The sequence below is a fragment of the Lytechinus variegatus genome, chromosome 1 (assembly GCF_018143015.1).
Source record: "Lytechinus variegatus isolate NC3 chromosome 1, Lvar_3.0, whole genome shotgun sequence".
In the NCBI taxonomy this organism is placed as follows: domain Eukaryota; kingdom Metazoa; phylum Echinodermata; class Echinoidea; order Temnopleuroida; family Toxopneustidae; genus Lytechinus; species Lytechinus variegatus.
Window position 1 is genome coordinate 43,049,884 of NC_054740.1, and position 10,551 is coordinate 43,060,434.

The 10,551-nt window shown below is 37.6% G+C and overlaps 1 long non-coding RNA gene across 1 annotated transcript; it reads left to right on the forward strand.

The window, feature by feature from the left end:
• Window positions 1-5,317: 5,317 nt before the first annotated feature.
• LOC121414697 lies at window positions 5,318-10,551 on the forward strand. The gene is made up of 5 exons (XR_005969894.1): window positions 5,318-5,432; window positions 7,575-7,745; window positions 8,271-8,432; window positions 9,134-9,278; window positions 10,263-10,551. It is a non-coding gene; the product is annotated as an uncharacterized LOC121414697 (long non-coding RNA).

The following is a 10,551-nucleotide window of genomic DNA, read 5'->3' on the forward strand; positions in this document are numbered from 1 at the left end:
GCTGTAATCAGCACGTGTATATTATAAACCCCATTTTCCCCTTGTTTTTCAATTCAAGCCGCACTTACCGTCTTCCTAATACGAGTTTAGCTTGACAGCTAGCCATGTATATTCATGAGATCTCAAAATGATTCATTCACCTTGATAGCAAATTCCTTCTACTCTCTTTACTCATACTTTATGTCCCCCACCCTGGCCTATCATTCACACTATGCGCATTCATTTATTAATCTTGTTGGCTAAACCTGACAACCAAACTCCATCTCTCTTAATAATAATATACTCATACTTTATATCCCCAATCCCCATTCACACTATAGTAGACATAACGCGCACCATAGGCGCGCACAGTGCAATTTCTTTGTTGGGACATAAAAAGAGTATAAGAGAGTTGATTCTGGATTCCCAGGTCATGTACGTGCAGTCGCCGCTGGCTAACGTCAGCTTAATGGACGACACCATATTGCCAGATTCTGGCCAGATTTGGCCCGCGCCCTCACCGGCTAACGTTGAGCGCCATTCATCTATACACTAATTCCTCTTGATTACCATTGATAAAACCTCGTTCAAATCTTTTCCAGAATTCTTATGAATTAGCGATGGATGTTTTTCCGTTAATCAAATATCCGTTATTACACCCATATTTTTGTGATATTTATAACATTTTCATTTTAATCACAATTTCAGTCCAAACACGGGTCAGTTTTTGAGAACCCACGTTGTTTCTGCATGCCCACGTATGGTCTTATGCGTATTGAAAGGAATGATGTTGGGTCGCACAACAGAATATTGTTGTGATTGTTTGTTCAGTGTTTGTTGGGGATGAAGCTATGATGGCGACCAGTCACGTTTGAAAGTACCACCAAATCGTTAAGATTAATTAATTAAGGTCAAGGTGAGATAAGAGAAATGAGCATGGCGCTTTATGGGGGGAGAGAGGGGGGGGAGTGACCCAGTGGGAATACAGTTTCATCATGCAGTACTGGGCGTCGATGAACACCTTAATTTTTTTTCTCAAAGTGACAGAAAAATCAGAAAAAGGTTAATTGGTTCTGATTTTGAAAAAAAAACAGAATTTATCAAGATTGCTCTTATTCTTCATCATGGTTGAAGAATTTAATTTAGTTTATTATAAGTATAATTCTTTCAAACAACTCAAATTGTGATTAATCGTATTGGATTTATTTCACTCTTTTCTTTCGCCTTGTTTTTTTTTCTTCCAAAAAATCAGGGAGCTGAAAAATATGAGAGCTAGAACATAAAGATATGGTGTAGCTATGGCGTTGGAGAGGGGGCAGCCCCATGCACTTGCAGATCCAGATCGATTTTCATGGGGGACACTTAGAGTGCCCCTATTTCTTCAGTATTATTTTTACACGCAAAAAAAAAGTCAAAGAAGACATCATGCCACCAACAGCTGCCACGTCAAAGGGGGGCGGTCAATTATTTTGAACATTATATTTTCATTTTGTCCTCGATAGGGGAGCGGGGGGGGGGGGGGGGTGGGTCAATTCGTTTTATATACATTTTTATTGTGTTTATATATGGGGGAGGGATCTGCTACTGAGCATGCTTTTACAAGGGCTTAATACAACAGAAATGGCATGATTTAACACAATAAAATGTATCACGGAGGTTATTACTAAATTAATACATAATTAATAATTGTTTTAATTGAAAATGAAAATAATAAAGGCACCCATAGATCTTAAAAACATCTTATAAATACAGGCCTAATCCTGTATTTGAAGTTGAACAGGCATAAAGTATATGTTTAACTATAGCTGATGCTTTGATCCCGCAACCAAATAATGTTGGCATAAACTAGCTGTTATATCAGTGGCGTAACGAGCGAAAAAATTGAGGGTTATATACGATATGGCGTATCAGGCAAAATTTTGAAAAGTACTTAGTTGCAAGCAAGCAACATGAGCATAATTTTGATGTTTTTGTTACAAAAATCCAATTGAACAATTTCGCAAGATTCTCTTTCCTTTTCCTCTTTTTTTTCTTGTTCGTGAATTGGGGCATGCAAGACCCCCCCCATAATTATAAAGCACCACTCTTTGACTTTGTTATGCCACTGTCTAAAATTGGATTTAAACTTTTAGAATTTTAATTTCTTATCTAATTAATCTAAAGGGATAAGACAAAAAATAGTTGCAGATTACTTATTTCAAAGTATTTTTACCTAACTCCCCAACTCTGCTCTTGCTTCAATGCACGTAACGACCTTCCACCAAAGGGCCTGGCCGACTCGCCCCGTGAGCAAGTGACCGCATTCGCGTAAGTTCACACGAAGCCATGACTAAATTCTGACCATAAACATCACCTAACTAATCACTCTCTGACAATATTTCAAAGTGTATTTTATTACAGTCGATCCTTTGGGCCATTACACGATAATATTTCCAATGTTATGACAAATAATTTTAATGAGATATAAGCACGAAATGGCACCAGATATATCATCAAACATACAGCGCAGCGTTCGCGACTGGTGAGTGGTACGGCTCGCTTGGAGTTTTCACCCCGACGAATTTGGCGAAAACGTTACCATTGCGCTGTGCGAATGTTCAATCTGCGGCTCTCAATCAGAGACTTGAATGTCTCTTTTTGCATTATCGAAAATCAATCATAGACTCTGTTTGATTTATTTACAAGTAAGTTGCATATCCGTCGTGATAAATAGGAAAATCCATGATGTCTTCTTCTAATTCTGTAAAACTTACGTCTTCAAAATGCCTGTGTCAGAAAATTGCCGGAAATCATAAAAACTTGCCTAAAAAATCTTTTTGAAAGTTCATCCATGGTCTGGAAAAAATGTTATAACTTATGTAGACGTATACCGTAAACAAATACACCCTCGATCACTGAAATGAAGTGTTTGCTAAGCTTTTTTAATTCAGACCATGTTACCATGGCAACTTGGGAAAACCCTTATTTTTTCGAAAAAAAAATTTGGTTTTAAGGGTCATTTAAGAGACATAAAACTAACCCAATTTTGAAGAATTGTGTTTAAATTTCACATAAAACTGAATTATCTATGTTTATACTTTCGTATATGAATATTCATATTTCTTATAGAATCTTAGTTTTTGATTGGTCAATGTTTCAGTCATGGATAATGACTGACCGTAAAAAAATCTGAAAATGCGCATTTAATATCGGCAACCAACAAGCAAGATGGCGGAACACATTAAGTTGGCGCTTTGCACGTACGTCATGTACGTGAGGTCAGCCAACTGTCTAGACAGGAATAACCGTCGTTTCTGGGGATTTATTCAACAATTTCTGACATTTTACTGTAATCCCCATTCAGTAGAGGCGCACGGCCAATATGGGAGACTCTCTCCAATAGGGGAGACAATCTCCCACATTGGAGACTTGCTTTGCAAAAGGACAAAAGAAACAACACCAACAAAAGCATGATTTTTTTCCACCCAAAATTTTGTCTCACTGAGGTCAGAAGCCCATTTGTTTTGTGTGTGATTGACAACAAAAATCCTTATCAAAACAAAAGTAGACGGTGAATTTTTAAAGTAGACGGTGAAAAGGGGTAATTTTTTATGAGGAATCTGCTTATCACATTTTTATTTGCCGCCAAGGTAATCCTTTTGCAGCAAATGTAAACAAAGGAAATTGGTCTCCCAAACTGGAGACTGTCTCTGAAATTGGATACCCAAATTCTTTACAAAAGTCTCTGATATTGGAGATAATCTCCCACATTGGAGACAGTCTCCAATATTGGCCGTGCGCCTCTACTGCCATTCATAGTATGGTGAGTGGAGCCAACGTAGCAGAACAACCAAAATACAGAGACTGAAGCTTTTGGTCTACCAACTGTCTTAATGCGCGTTCCGCGCATCTAACACTCCACAGTGAAGTTCACCTTTAAAGTTTAAGTTGAAGCTAGCTAAAATAAAACGTAAACATTGCCATGATTGCGCCGGAACTACTTAGGCCGCCTACTTTCTTTCATTTGGGTTGACGGAGAAAGGTCATCGTTTTCAATGGTAAGTTTGTTGGGACATAAAGTATGAGAATGCCGATTCCTTGTCCCGTGAGTATGGGTAAATACGCGGTGAGCTCCTGCCTGGGACCTGGGTTATGCTTATGGGCTGCGTAAACTGACAAGTCAAGAGTCAAGTCAATTGTCAATACCCGGTACGCATGATACGGTACCGTACATGCATTGCAACTGCAAAAAACGAAACAGACGAGATGCCACTAGGCCTACAATTTATAATTCCTTGATACTCACTTTATTTGCAGACATACTCTCTAGTTACCAGGCTCGAAAAGTCACATCCACATTTGGCCTTTAGTTGTAAAATCTGTGATAAAAAGACGCTCTTAGCTCCTCTCAAGTCATTCTGCAAAAAGTCGCTTGCCAGCTCTTCTAATTCTCTCATCTCAGTCTTTTTTTCTTTGCAATCGATTCTGTAATTCTGCTTAGAGGGCGCTGTACAGAAATTGTTGAAGAGGTGATGAGACATCATAGAGATTGTGAATGACGAGATCATCTGTAAAATCAAGTTTTTTTTTGTTTTTTTTAATGCAGACATTCCAGTTCAAGTTCGTTTTTTTTTAGATCTATTTGACTTGCAAACATAACAGAAAAAAATGATAGCATAGATCTACAGTAATCTTTAAAATGTATATCAAAAGAACAATATGAATGGTAGTACCCGGTAGTACCGGTTAGCCTTCATGCCCTTGGAAGTTGAGCAGAGCTTGTGTAATACTCATAGTTCATAGTTCATTCATTCTTCATTTCACAAAAACATTAATACACGGTAGTTACAAAACAAATGATGATAAAATAAATATCAAGATTAAAAAAATAGATTGTCAGCGTATAAACATAGATTGCGGCCGTTACATTAATCATATCTTTTACGAGGCCTTCATCTTCGTAATTCATAATCTTGTTTTGGAAAAATATATAACATATCTTGTTGATATTTATTTACAATATTTACACTATGCGACTATTTTCATTTTGTTATAATTATGTATTACCTTTGTATATATTGTATATATGCATTTTGTAATTCTGATACTGATGTGAATGCAGAAATAGATCAAATCAAATATCATTTACATTATACAGAGTACTCTCTTAATTCCCGAGACTTAAAATTTAAACCTTATGTGAGACTTGTAATTATTTAAGTCGTAAGGACTTATTTTAGTGATGCCTTGATTTAAAATTTCTCGGACGTTCCGCGAAAACAATCGATGTTTTAATTCTTTTGGAAAGACTTAAAACTTTAACCAATCATATTGCAATGAATTGGAATCACGTGACCAGAGCAAAACTTCCAACGCCGCCATAATTTCTCTCTCATAATGGCTGCGATCCCGGGCTGCGATGGAAGAATATTTGACCAAAAGCGTTCCGGAGGACATTATTGCAAAATTAAAAGGTATGCTCGAAGTTATATATGTATAATGATGAATATGTTGATATTTATTTTATTGTGATTCGTCGTAGAAAACTTCTTAGAATCAGATGTTTTTGGTGTCACCATTGTCATTGACAACGTGATGTTAAACTTAGCCGCTTAGCGTTAGACTCTACCGGTACCTAACCCAGGCCAGGAAGCTCCGGCCCGCGAAGCGGCTCCGTCCCGCTTCGCGGGCAGGAGCTCCCTGGGTTAGACTACTTTAGACTAGACATGATGTACCGTATATTAATTTGTTGTGCATGTGTCCGGACGGGTTGTTTATCTGGGCAGTCAATTTTTAATAGTCATTTAAAAGTAACAGGCAATGCCTTTTATAATTGTTAGAACAAATATTAAGCAGAGATGCCAAGTTCAAAGACCAGCTAGGCCCTATGGGCTTTGGCTATGCGTGAGATTTTTTGTGAATCTGAATGAGATCACAGACATTGTGTACAATGTATATAGGCCTATTATGGGGATAGGCTGTGTTAGTTGCGTGAGACAGAGATTTGAGGGGATGAACAAGAGTACAAAATGCTTGAGTCTCACACATAATGCGTGAGACTTGGTAGCTATGAAATAGGTCCAAGAACAGTTATTGAAAACAGCGCATAGAGTCTAGATCTACAAAAGACTACACTACAGTAGTTTTTGTTAAATCAAACTCAAGAAGGCAGTTTCATTTTTTAATTTTATTCTGTCCCGACACCCACCCCCTATTCCTACATGATGAGCTACTACTACGGCAGCCCGAACGCTTGACTGTAGTTGGCGTTCGTGGCAGCGTCCCAGCCGGCCCGGGGCTACACATGCATGCGTGCAGTCTCCTAGACCTTGGAATTACACTCATTTTATGCGCACTTGGTCAATATGTTATTGTTGGAATTGGTATGATTTTTTTTCTGTGTGTGTACTAGACCTATCTACTAGATCTAGTCACTCTAGTGTAGTGAAATCAGCTGAACTCACTTGTTAGTGTTTTGGTATCACTTCAGTCAGTGGATTAGTCTAGTCTAGATTCTAGATCTAACGTTAGATCTTCATGTATGGTCTGAAGCCCCTTGTCTGCGCATATACATGTAACTTCGCAATTCTAACAGTAACATCATAAAGATGCAACGGACACCATCATCTTTAAATCAATTTTTGCGATACGTATGTCACTGAAAAAATGAGAAAAGAGGACTACTTTATTTTTCACTCGCATGCCTTGAAAATGCCACTTTCATGCAAAAAATCCCAAACTGCATGTAAATTGTAAAGTGAATGAGTGGGCAGACAAGGGCACTGTCCTTTTTTGCGTCAAATTTACATCATCGCCTTTTCTGGTAAAAAATCACATCATTCTTGTTCGCATTTTGATGAGATTTTCTGTAGATAGTACATAAAGTTAGATCTATTTCTGACATGTAGAGTAAACTACCCGAAATTCAACCGCTTAAGTTTTTCTGCAATATTTAAATGCGCTGCACCATATACATGGTTGTCCATCGCAGAGGTTCCGGCGCCCATCAGTACTCCCCTTGCGGTCGAATGCAGGCCAGCGGGGACTTGCATTTAACTTCGGCAGAACCGGAGGGTTTGGGTTTTTTATTTGTTTTTCGCCAATACCATCACCCTCGGAGCTTGCGATAAATGAAAATCTTGTCACAAACTGCAGATTTCTTTATTTTTTGCGCATTTTTTGCAACCATGTTTCTTAGCAGTATAAGCTTTGGAAACATTGGAAATAGGGTGCCTATTTTGCATAAATTATGAAACCAAAATGATCAAAATATGGCCTTTATGTGGATTACGGGACTTGTGAGTGACATGTCTCTAGACTAGTGTGTATTGAAGTGATTTGCGTGTGTTGTGGAGCAGCATGACACATTGGTTAGATTAAAACAAATATGCCATGCTGTTTTCTTTTTTTTACCTTACTATAATCAAATAACAACTTAAAATAATCATTTATTAGAATACTATATGAGGCACACAATCCCAAACGTAAACATGGTAAATGTTATTCATTAATGCCTTTTTAGTAAAGAGAGGAAGGGAGTTTTTTTTATCTGTAATTTGTAAAGGAAAAAAAGTAGTTAAACAAATTAATGACATTCATTTTAAATCTAAATACAGGAAGTGCTCTATTGTGATGGAGAAGGGTTCCTCCAAACTTGTCTTAAGAACTCCAGAATGTCACAGCAACAGGAGAAGAAAATGAGGAAACCGAAGAAGACCAGCGATGAAAAAGAAGATGAAGCAGGTATAGATGATGCACTATTGGAAGACACTGATGCAAAGAAAATGGTAAGCCCTTATTAACAACAGGGTCAGTAGCGGGGTGAATATTCTTCCAAAAAGCTGCTTTATCACTTGATAATTTTGCACTTCGCTATTAAAGATTTTGAAACCTAATGAAATAGGATTGTGGAAGATTTTGATCTAATCACAAAAGCAATTTAGGAACATCAATTTTCTCGAAGAATATTCACCCTGGCCCAATGGAAATTCATTTTGCAGGATTTTCTTTTTAAGAGCCAAATCTCGTAACTCAGTTACTAAAGATGCAGCTGCAGAAAACCTAGTATTTTAACCAAGCATATGCTGACCCTAGTTACTTGGAAATCAATCAACTCATGTTTAATACCAATCAATACAATTTGTATGGTAAATCTGATTCCCCTTCTAACTTAAAAACCCCATGCTATCCATCAAACTGTAAGAATTAAGTTTTTATTATGCTTTACTACCTTGTGATTCTGAAGATTATAAGTGCTTCTCTCCCCGCCTATAGTTATATTGGTTCATATCTACCGTATTTTGACTTTGTAGGTTGAATGAATGAAGTATGCCAGCCCAACCAAAGAAAACTTACCAACAATAAGAAAATACTTTCAGCGAACTTATGAGTATCGGCAGGCACAGGTCAAAGGGGAACTCTCTATTACCGAGCTCATAGACCTGTATCCATGATACAAGGATTAATCCAACTTGGTAAGAAACATAGATGGTTCTGTAGAATGTGCCAATTAGTTTATTATACAGTTTATACCCCCTGATGTACATGTAGTGCTTTAGAAATCTGTATCATATAATGTGGACATCTACAATTTCTTTATCATTATTTCACCTTTTAAAAAAATCTACAACGTACCAAAATGTTTGCAGAGTAGGCAGAGCCACTGCATTCATTAAAAGTTATTATGCAAAATTGAACCTCTCACTTTTTTTTGCTGTGCACTCTTGCAGCCAATCACGTGGTAGTGTGTGAGTTGCTAACTTGATGCACTGCACTATCACATCACAAAAAAGTTGTGAAAGGAGTGGAGGATTTTACTTAGGCAATTCCTTGTGAAGGAATACAGCAGTCGATTGCTGGAAAGGTACTTCATGATTTCTAAGGATCCAAACTTTAACCATTAGCTGAAACATGCATGGTCTTCCCATTGTCAGACTTTGGCATGGCTTCTCCATTTTTCAGAGACTGTGCCTAAAAAACATGTCTCCAATTCAAACACACTCCTGTGTTGTGCAAGCATGCCACATTGTCCCAATCTCTACCTTGGCCAGGCAGGGATATAAGTTTGCGGCACCCTGCGTAAATCCATTTGGATTCTCACAGAGGAGTTTTGCGCGAATCCACAGATAATCATGAAACGGTGGTATTAATTAGTTTGTGTTTTATTTTATTCCAGATCAATGTTGAATTTGCACTTATGTTTCCTAAGGAGTCTGGGAATTTTCTGAAAAAATGGGGGACTACCTTCAGGGAGATCATCACCACTGCCAAGGAGGATTATGCTACAATACAACAGGTCATGAAAGATGAAGCTTCTGACAGTAAGCTGCCATTTTTTATGTTATTAAAACTGCCAAAATTGGAACACTGATGTGATCAAACATCATGAAATATGCATCCAACTTAGGAATGTTGTGTCACTTACTTGCATTCCAGCCAGATTTGCATTTTCATTAGTGTACTTTTTTGAAATTGAATAATTAGGAGGTTGTTTTCATGTTTTAATTTTAATTAAATCTTGTTGTAGTGCAAATGCAGTAGACTTACTTTTTTTTTCACTGGAGTGAATTGTGCCTTTGTCAGGTAACAATGAACAGCTTGCAAGGCTTAATTGGCGGGTCTTGTGAGTTGGATATCTTATATGTATTCAGAGTTTCAGCGATTTCATCACTTGACCTAAACTCTTAGGCAAGCTGTGTGCATCCGTAAGAGACCAACGTTGTGTGATGTAGACCAACAAAATCACTCGAATTCTGAATGCACCCTTTTAAGTGGCTTTAGCTGAGCTTTCGATTGTAACAGTCTTTTTCAGTTCTAGACCTCAAAAGAACTCCCGCTTCATTTGGCAAAAGTCTTTTTGTTGGATATATATCTTGTTTATTAAAAACGTCCATTAAACTCAATTTTTTTCAGATCGAAATATCAAAATTTTCAGCACGAGCTTCGCACTCGCATCTATTTTTTTTTTTAGATACCCATCTTAATCATTGGTAGCAAAAATGCTCAGAATATCAAGTTTTCAGATCAGAATATGTAAAGAAATTGTGTGGGGAGCTCTAGGCGAATGATGTCAATATTCAGAGATGCCAGTCTTCAATAGGATTCACCGTACAGGGTTGGGGTTTTTTGCATTTCAGGTTTTTGAACAGTAATGACTGGCAGCTCTGAATATTATCCTGTTATTAGACCAAATTAAGGCGAGTGATAAAAAGCTTGCTGCAAATGACAAGGCCTGATATATTCCTTTGCTGAAATAGATGATGGATATGGTTTTTACTGATTTCTTTAAATTTGTAATATTTCAGGAAGGAACTGATTTGAGGATGACAGCTGGAAATGGAGAAAATGTTCAGCCAACCTTTCCTTTTGAAGAAGAGCAAGCGACACTACTTGGTGTTGGACCAAAATGTCCTTGTGGCAGGTGATACCTTTGTTGATACATTTGACAGGCTCTTCAAAGCCCATTACTGTTTCGATGTCCACTTTGCCCAAGTTTTGGCACCATTTAATGAATATTTAGCAGCCTACATATATGGGGTGTTCACCCATCCAAGGTGAGACCTGCAGTGCGCTCACTTGCATCAGTTATTATGT